At 30.4% G+C, this 10,528-nt stretch overlaps 1 non-coding gene across 1 annotated transcript; it reads left to right on the plus strand.

The window, feature by feature from the left end:
- The first annotated feature begins 922 nt into the window (after positions 1-922).
- Positions 923-995, plus strand: TRNAA-AGC (transfer RNA alanine (anticodon AGC)). The gene has a single exon. It is a non-coding gene; the product is annotated as a tRNA-Ala (tRNA).
- The last annotated feature ends 9,533 nt before the right edge of the window (positions 996-10,528 follow it).

Below are 10,528 nucleotides of genomic sequence, written 5' to 3' on the forward strand. Positions count from 1 at the left end.
CCCTTTTCCAGCCAAAAACAAGCAAAGATGACTAACTTCCCTTACCTCAAGACAAGAAATCCTTGCTCCCGGAAAAGGAGAAACGTGAAGAAGATGAAGTGAATTTGAACGGGAAGGAGGAGGAAAGAATGGTTCGCAGCCACAGCAAATCAACCCTTCAAGGATCAGCACCTTGAGACAGCAAGGAGAAATCAAGTAAGGAGGCAAGGAGAGTGAAAGAGTGGGAATGAAAGTGAGTGAGAGAGGGTGTGCGGGGATAGAAAAATGAAAAAGGAAAGTAGAGTCTCACACCAAGCAGCAACTCTCCAACTTCGAAAATTTCCACCAAAACCTGCAAAAACAAGCCATCCATACACATGTAATCTGCCCAAAACTCCACATTTTCATCAATCAAACCATCAATCTTCTAAAAGAAACCAGCACATGAGTTTCTAAACTCAATTTCAAACAACCAGCAACAATCTAGCTTCCCTTACCTCGGTGGAGAAAGTTCCGAACTCCGAAAAGAGAAGAATGGAAGAAGAGAAGAAAAGAAAGCTCCGCGCTCAGGGCTAACAATCACCCTCTACTCAGCACCACCACCTAGTTATTAGCCAAGGAAGAAAAGGAAATGAGAATCTCCACTTGAACAAAGAGAGGGGAAAGGAAAGTGAGAATAGGAGGTTTTTGTTGAGAAAAAGAAAATGAGAACGGGGTCTCACATTAACAATGTTATCTTATGGGGAAGAGAAAATGTATTGTTAATTTAGAGGTTCGGTAGAAAACTATACACAGTGAAAGTGAAATATTTATTATTAAAATAAAATTGTCAACAACAAACTCAAAGTCAAACACGAACTTTTCTACTAAAGCTCGCGATTAATAACTTTTACATTTTGTATAAAACAAGCTTTAAAATAATTTTCAGTTCACCACTCAAAGTGGGGATGTAGCTCAGATGGTAGAGCGCTCGCTTAGCATGCGAGAGGTACGGGGATCGATACCCCGCATCTCCAGTTTTTTGTTATTTTTCTCCTCTTATTATTCGTTCATGGATTATTTTATAAAATATAACAATTATATATATATATATATATATTATTTCTAAAATTGATTAATTTGTTAATTTCATACCATTACCTTTTATTTATCTTATAAACACAACCATTTTGGTGAAAATAAGTAATATTTGTTTTTTTTTTCCTTCCTATTATTGTAACAAGTAAAAAAAATGTGGAACATTTGTTGATCTAGTTTATATGTAATTACAACATTTGTTAGTAGACTGCTATTATGAGGAATTATATTAGATGCATATAAATTATGTTATTTGACATTTATAATTTTTGAGACTCAAATGAACATGACATTAAAAGAATATATTATTGACCCGCTGATGAAAGATTTAACTATTGAAATTTATTGGAATATTGCGACTCATGATTTAGTTAATTAAGTTTTGATGTTTTGGGAGGTGAGTTTTGAAAACATATTATTTTTAGTCGTGTATTTTTTTAATGGTATTTTAGATGCTTTAACCATTTTAGGAATAATGTATTTATATTAATTTAATAATATTTTTTTTTCTTATACATTATATTCTTGGTATCTAATTCATTATCATAATTAATTCAATTAATATCTAATGAGAGAGGTTTTTACTCTCATATGATTAATTATTTAATTGTTATTTCATTAAATGATTAATACCTTGTTTGTTGAGTCAATGATTGAGGTTAGTATTTTTTCATTCAAATTGTCTTGTTGTTTACGGTAGATTTCGTTTTATGGATCCTTTTTATTCGAACTAGCACGATTTCACGTTTCAATTTATGCGTGTTCGTGACATGACAGAATTGAAGACTTTCAGTGAAAAAATAAAATCGCACAAGTAAGAAATAGAGTTTTCATTAAATGGTAACAGAATTACAATTTGTAAGGGTAACGAAACGTGTTTAGAATGACTACACTACACTAGACTAGATTATGCTATGCTACGCTATGCTATGCTACTCCTAAAAAAGGAAAAAGAAAGGTGGTCGAGAAATCGTACCCAAAGCTGTCTCGTACGCACAGTATGCCTTATGCACAGGCTGCGGAGTGCATGTGAGGTATTGTGGGAATTAGATTTTCGACCTGTGCTACGAGCATGGCTCGTTTTAATTTATAGACAAAAATCTGGGAAAGGTAACTGTTTCTGACGTGCCCCGGAAGCGCATAACCGTTCTAAACTTCCACGTCGTGGCTTATTCCCGGGCACGTCTTTGGATAACTCTTGGAACTGCTCATTAACTTTCCCAAACCGTTTTGCAGCCTTTGACACTTATCCCATGATTTACTTCAACCGCTCTTAAATCGTGTCTCCTTTAAGCTCTTCATTCCGAGAGGTTGCGAAGTGTGTTCGTGTATGTCCGGATTCTTGGGATTTCGAGTAACCAACGAAAAATATACTCGAGTGTTTCCTGATTTTTCTTGTACTTTGAGAGGTTGCGAGGCTGTGAGCCTTTCTCTTGAGCAGCGTCCTTCCTAGTTCAATAATTTCGAGAGTTTCTCGAAAAGTGTCTTCGTGTCCTTCCTGGTACAATGATTTCGAGAGTTTCACGAAAAGTATCTTCGTGTCTTTCCTCATAAACTTCTTTGCCATTTTCCGATCACCTAGGATTTAAAGCACCTCTGTATTTCGAGTGCCTCCGAATTCATTTTTCGGTACTAAACAAATGCCCCCCGGAAAACATTTGTTTTGAAGTAACTGAGAAAGAATGTTTTTCAACGCCTCAACTCTCTTTCTCTGATAAGACCCTAGAGCGTTGTACTCTTCATGAGAATTAAATGCCCCTGACATCTTTTAATTATGAATTTTTCCTTTTCGTACCTGCTACTCCATTTTCTCGGGATGTTATCGAAATTCGTGAATCAACTTCTCTTGAACGTCCTGAGGTATGTTTTGTTGATTTTCGATTTTCCTCAAGCCTTCTCAACTCTATAATTTTTCATAATTTCAGACACCTCGAAAGAGCTCTTCCAGTTTTTCATCCGTAATAGGTTCGACAACTTCCTCTTCGTTCGCACCCAAGTCATCCATATCGATTTCAAGCACATTACATTGATCCCCATAGAGAGGTTCCACATATCCTGCTTGTGCAGCGAATGGATCAGTATCAATTTTCATTTTCTTCTCCTCGAAAGCCAAGCGACCATCAGTAATCGCTTTCTCGACCATATCCCTGAAACGTACACAATTGTTAGTCCAATGACCATACATGTTGTGTTGTGATACAAATTTTTTTTTTGTTAAAAAGGAGGAATTTTATGATTTTCTGGAAGTATGATTTGCTTATCTTTCAGGGAAATATCGAATATTCTATCGACTTGTTATATCGAAACTATATTTTCTATTTGATCCGACCTCTATATCATTTTCCCCAGGTTTTAATAATTGGCATTGATAGGTTGGCCCAGGTTGCAATTCGGCTAAGTTCACTTCCATTTCTTCATTTAGAGATTCAAAATTATCATCGTTAACGTCCATATTGTCTAAATATGCTACTTTTTCTCTTCGAACAAACTTGTCAATTTTCTCAACCTTTCTTTCTCTGCTCGAATTCGTTCAATTCGTCTCACTTTCTCTGCTAGTTGAGTCATATATCTCAATTGTTCATTTATAAGTTTCTTTCGAATCGAAAAATCTAACCCAGTGGCGGCAATTTTTACCAACTCATGCTCAGGAATATTCGTGTAACATCGAGACTTTAGTTTCCTAAATCTATTCAAATATTCGTCCAATGTCTCATGATGTTGCCTCTTCATGTTCATCAAATCAACTATGCTCACCTTGATTTCCTCTCGAAAAAAGTTTTCGTGGAAACTCCTTTCCAATTGTGCCCAAGTAATAATCGAATTAGATGGCAAAGTCGTAAACCACGTAAAAGCATGTTTGGTTAGTGAACTCAGAAAATATTTCATTTTCAAATATTCATTACCCACTAGGTCTCCACACTCGACTAGATATCTGGCTATGTGTTCTACGGTGGATTCACCTAACTCTCCTGCGAATTTTGAGAATTTCGGGACTTTCATCCCCCTGGGTAGCTCAGATTGGGTAATATAGTCAGGAAAGGCAGATACAAAGTAAGGGTGCTCATTTCGCCCCGTTTCAAATTTGTGCCTATTCAGTACCTTCTCGACTATATATGATCCAAATTTTCCTCTACATTTCTCAAAGGTCCCCCTTGATTGAGATTGATACGATTTCTAATTTCTCGAATATTCATCTCATTGATGGTTGGATTTTCGAGGCCGTTCAAATTTACACTCGTATCTCTCGAGAGTCGATTATCATTAATTTTATCTCCTATTTTGCTATCAGCTCGTATAGGGGTGTGAGTATGTTGTGCATTTGTATAGACAACAAATTTACCATATCGTGGTTACTATGATCCATTTGTTGTCGAAGGGCTATCATGGCTTCATTGCTTATACCCGTGGGTATATAATTACTTTGTCGAACCAATGACCCTTCTTGGCTTGTGCCAACATGCTGGTGAGGATCATGCATGATAAAGCCCATCCCATTTGGGACTGCATTATACCCATATGATGATATTTGCATTTGAGAATTGTGCCCAGAATATGGTATTGGCATTTCTACGCTCATGGGCTGGGTACTTCTCCAATTCGGAGGCATCCCCCATGGGTATTCGCGGGTAGCGTTCACCATTTCTTGTGATGCATTCAGAAATCCCGCGGAGTTCGGAATATTTACAGGAGGTGGAGACATTGCCCCCCTGGCCTCATTTGGCACATTTTCTTGATTTGTATTCCGATTTTCTCCATTACCCTGTTCTTCATTAAGCGCATCTCTTCTGCTGGATGTAGACATAGTTCTCTCACTTCTAAGTCTCATAAAAATAGAAGCACACACAAAATTAGTTCAATTAGTTCAATGAAGTTCATCAAATGGGTCCCACTGTGCGTGCCAATTTATTTACGGTGGATTTCGTTTTATGGATCCTTTTTATTCGAACTAGCACAATTTCACGTTTCAATTTATGCGTGTTCGTGACATGACAGAATTGAAGACTTTCAGTGAAAAAATAAAATCGTACAAGTAAGAAATAGAGTTTTCATTAAATGGTAACAGAATTACAATTCGTAAGGGTAACGAAACGTGTTTAGAATGACTACACTACACTAGACTAGATTATGCTATGCTACCCTATGCTATGCTACTCCTAAAAAAGGAAAAAGAAAGGTGGTCGAGAAATCGTACCCAAAGCTGTCTCGTACGCACAGTATGCCTTATGCACAGGCTGCGGAGTGCATGTGAGGTATTGTGGGAATTAGATTTTCGACCTGTGCTACGAGCATGGCTCGTTTTAATTTATAGACAAAAATCTGGGAAAGGTAACTGTTTCTGACGTGCCCCGGAAGCGCATAACCGTTCTAAACTTCCACGTCGTGGCTTATTCCCGGGCACGTCTTTGGATAACTCTTGGAACTGCTCATTAACTTCCCCAAACCGTTTTGCAGCCTTTGACACTTATCCCATGATTTACTTCAACCGCTCTTAAATCGTGTCTCCTTTAAGCTCTTCATTCCGAGAGGTTGCGAAGTGTGTTCGTGTATGTCCGGATTCTTGGGATTTCGAGTAACCAACGAAAAATATACTCGAGTGTTTCCTGATTTTTCTTGTACTTTGAGAGGTTGCGAGGCTGTGAGCCTTTCTCTTGAGCAGCGTCCTTCCTAGTTCAATAATTTCGAGAGTTTCTCGAAAAGTGTCTTCGTGTCCTTCCTGGTACAATGATTTCAAGAGTTTCACGAAAAGTATCTTCGTGTCTTTCCTCATAAACTTCTTTGCCATTTTCCGATCACCTAGGATTTAAAGCACCTCTATATTTCGAGTGCCTCCGAATTCATTTTTCGGTACTAAACACTTGTATATAATTTATTTGGATCGCATGAAGAATAAAATGAACCATTTTTTTTATATACAAGATGCACAAATTATATTCTCTCATCCTTTTTATATTTTTTAGTAGGACAAATACACTCATGTCTACATTATATTAAATTGTGTTGTTAAAATTAGATTGAATTGGTCAGTTTGACTAGTCGAACCGAGAATTGATCAATTTGACTAATTAAATCAAGAATTAGTTAGTTTACTAATATGAAAGAATTATAAAATTGGTGTATGAAAGAATCTGTAAAAAAATCAGATGAACCAATTTAAAAATTAGTCTAGAAAATCAAATTAAACATGTATTTTTTAACAAATGTTTTTTCTAAATATTTTAAAAATATTTTTTTATGATAAATAAATAAAATATTTAATAAAAATTATAAATTAAAATAAATTATGTTTTTATTTTTTATTTTTAATAATTTGTTTTATTAAGATAAAATTTAGTCATTTATATTAATTCATAATTTTTAAATCATGATATTTTATATTTCATATTATATTAATTTAAGATTTTTCAACTCTAAATATACAATTGTTAATATATATATATATATATATCATTATATATTTTATTAAATTTTAAACTTAAATATTATATTTAGACTTTTATATGTATTTTAAAAAATAAAAATATATAAAATGATGTTTTATTTTAATTTTATAAAATTATGATATTATATTTATGTAATATTATTTTATGTATTATTTAAATATTATTATTTTATTAATATTGATTCATCCATAATTAAATCATTAAACTTTAAATGAGTGTCTTGATTGATTCGATGACTGATCCGATTTTAAAAATATTATTATATATTAAAAGAAAAGGATATTATTTTTATAAGCAAATACTCATAAGTAACTTTAGAATAATAAATAAAAATTAACAGAAAAGATAAAGAAGTGCTAAGAAGGTGAGTTTAAAAGTTAAAAACAAATAAGAGATAGAACGATACATATAAAAATAGAAATTAAAAGCAGAATTTCTTTTAGAATTAATCACCTATACACTGTCAGTGTAAAATTTTTTTACATTAGCAACCAATCAGATATGTTAATAGTGTCATGTCATTTGCTCATTTAATTAAATTAAAATAAAAAATGCACTATTAGTATATCTGATTGGTTGTCAGTATAAAAAAACTTTACACTGACAATGTATAGATGATTAACTCTTTCTTTTATAATAAGTATAGGTTGAATAATATATATTATAATTTTGTATATCTTAGGATTATAATTTTTCATCCATTTGAACCGGTGAAATCAATTGTTTCTATTTAACTTTTTGCTGGTAAACTAACTAAATGAATAAATCAGTATTTGGTTGAACGCATTGAAAAATGATAGCAAATTAAGTTGAGAGATATAAATAGGACAACTTAAGTCATATAATAGTATTAGTGCGTTTGGTTTATAGAAAAAAGTTAACATTATTCAATGTTATTTCTCCATTTTGTGTTTGAAAAAGTGTGAAATCTCGTTCATAACGTAGCAAACCGGTTCTTAAACAAACACTATATAGAACAAATTTAAACCGAAACAACTTTGCAGTTATTACGACCTAACATAATCAAGGAAATTAAGCATATATATCTTAAGGACAACTGAAGTTAATTACTACTTATTAGTTTCCACCAGCAGCTGCGCAATTCTAGTCATGAATTAGGGTCCTTGAATTGAAATAAACATAGTACACATGCAGGTTTGCATCATGCCTTCAAACATGGGAGAATCTAGTCACTAGGTAACATGCAAGTCCCAGAAACATTGTTTGTTCTTTCTTTGATTTTAGAATTTGGGGTGATGCATCATGCATGCAGATGCGGAACAAATGGCTGCTTTGCAATATTTAAACCAAAATAAATTAATTCATCAGTGCAATAATCAAAGCTTGGCCTTGCAGCCTGTTTGAAATTATAGTTCACTTCGATTAAACCCATCTAAGACAAGCTGTCCTGTGAATTAAATAGAACATGCATATATATATAAATATAAAGTCAATATTTTGTTTTGGTAGGTATAAGGTTTGTCTCAGTCGACTTAATACTTCTAAAATGATTTTTATTAATGTTAAAGTAATGTTTCATCATTAAAAATCATATTTTATAAATATAAATTAGTTTTTAATTATAATTTTATAATACCTTGGCAACCATATCCATTAGAAAAATAGAATATCCTAGTGGTGAAAAGGGCCTATAAATACTCATAACATAGATCGGAAAAGAAAAAAAACAGAAGCGAAAGAGGAGAAAGGGATCTCTTGGCTGGTTAAAGAGAAGGACTCAGTTTGTAAGACTTTTCTCATCCTTTTTCTTGCTTAATGTTGTCCATTATGTTAAATAGTTTGAACTACATATTTCTCGCAACAAGAAATAAATATCTCAAAATGTTGTTTCACAACACAAGTGATGATTAATATTATATTAAATGAAATATCAAAGATTAAAAAAAAAAAACCATGATTTTACATTCATTTTGAGGTCATATTGCTGCTATCTTTGGACTCGTCTCTTTTATATTGGAATATCAGGATCAGAAATTCAATAATTTTTTTTTATAGAAGGACATTAAATATATCGAAATATAATAATTGTTAACCTAATAAACCAAATAATGAAAATTCAATAAAAAAAATCTCTATTTTAATATGTTTCGAGGCATAACCAATATGTTTTTTATTTTATTTTTTTATATCTACAATAAAAATAATAAAGTTCAAACCTAAGATCATGTATACATTAGTTTAAATAGTAATTAATGTGTTAAAAATATGAAATATATTAAAACTAAAATAAAATATAATATCCATTTATTCATGTGTATTTATTTATCATCCCCGAATCTTCCTTGAGTGGAAATTGACCACATAGTGATTGTATTTTAGCAACATTTTTTATTTTCTAATTAAAAATAAATATGTATATTTTGTTGGTGTTTTTAGTTAACCAATAAAGAAACATACTAATGAACTAAAATATAACAAAAAATTGAATAATTTTTTTTCTTGCAAGGATTTTTTTTTCTTTTCTGATTCTTCTTTGCACATCTCATTATATGAATGAACTATGACATTTAAAATATAACAAAATAAATCACTCAAATCCATATATAAGTATGAGATAATCAATCTCTTAATATAATTCTCACTGTATAAAAATTAAATTATCTATCTTATTTTTATGAATTATTCTTTTGACAAGAGTGTTTTTATGATTTTTTTTCTTTGATTTTTTAGAGTTTTTTTTTCTTTCCTTGTATTAAACGATAACATAAAATCTTTTTACATACTACACAAATCCTCCCACCCCTGACCTAGTGGTTTTGTGTTTTTAGGAATCTGTTTTAACATCTTATCTCTCTCAATATATTATTTTTATTTTTAAATTGTATTTAATATTTTATTAAAATTTTTCAGTAATTAAAAGTATTTTTGTATAACAAAATAAATTATTTATCATAAATATAAAATATTTTATATATTTAAAAACATTTTGTTTATTATAATTTACATTATAATATAAATTATATATTCAAAAAATATTTATTTATTATATTTTTTAAATTTATAAAATAAGCAATTATTGAGTGCATTGTACTAAAATAGTATTGATGAATAAAAGATCATATTAAAATTTAAAGTATGCAACTGTTTTGTTTTGCATAAAAATGTTTAACACACGAGAGCTAAATCTGTCCATGCAAAAATAAATTTTCTTTAATCAATCCATCTTTCTTATTTTCTATCCGATCATTTTTATTTGCTAAAATAATATTGATTAATACAAAAGAGCATATTAAAATTTAAAGTTTAAAGTATGCAACTATTTTGTTTTGCATAAAAATGTTTAACACATGGAGCTAAATCTGTCCATGCAAAAAGAATTTTTCTTTAATCAATCTATCTTTCTTATTTTCTATCATATCATTTTTATTTGCTAGATATTGCAATTAGTTAATCTTTTATTAATTGTGGTTACTCATGCTCATTTTTTTTCTTATTTATTTATTTATTTTAAATATATTGATGTGTTACGGAAGATAAATTATTACCAAAGAGTCTAACTCGGTTAAAGTTGAATAGTAAATAAAAACTATCAATAATTAAAATTATGAATAATTAAACATAAATTAAAGTAAATGAAATTATTTAGATATTCTCTCAACAACAACAAAAAAATAATAATAAATCAAGTCTTATTTATTAAACATGAATTGCTATTTTGTGTGAGTGCTTTTAGAAGCTTTTCTTCTATGAAAAAGTTTGTAGAAATTTTTTTAACTTCTTATTTAATTTATTTTTTATTTATCAAAATTATTTATGAATTAAATATTAATATTTTAAAATAAATTATTAATAAATAAAAAATAATTTATACTAAAATATAAATTATTTATCATAAATATAAATATAATTTATATATTTAAAAATATAAATTATTATAAATTTTAATTATATAATAAATATATTTATGCGTAAATCCTCAATTCCATAATTTTGTTACAAATAAAAGAGGCTAAATAAATCCAAACAAACAACACATATTTCCAACGTTGTATCTCTTGTAGATTTATCCT

The sequence above is a fragment of the Cajanus cajan genome, chromosome 4 (assembly GCF_000230855.2).
Source record: "Cajanus cajan strain Asha chromosome 4, NIPB_CcT2T_4, whole genome shotgun sequence".
In the NCBI taxonomy this organism is placed as follows: domain Eukaryota; kingdom Viridiplantae; phylum Streptophyta; class Magnoliopsida; order Fabales; family Fabaceae; genus Cajanus; species Cajanus cajan.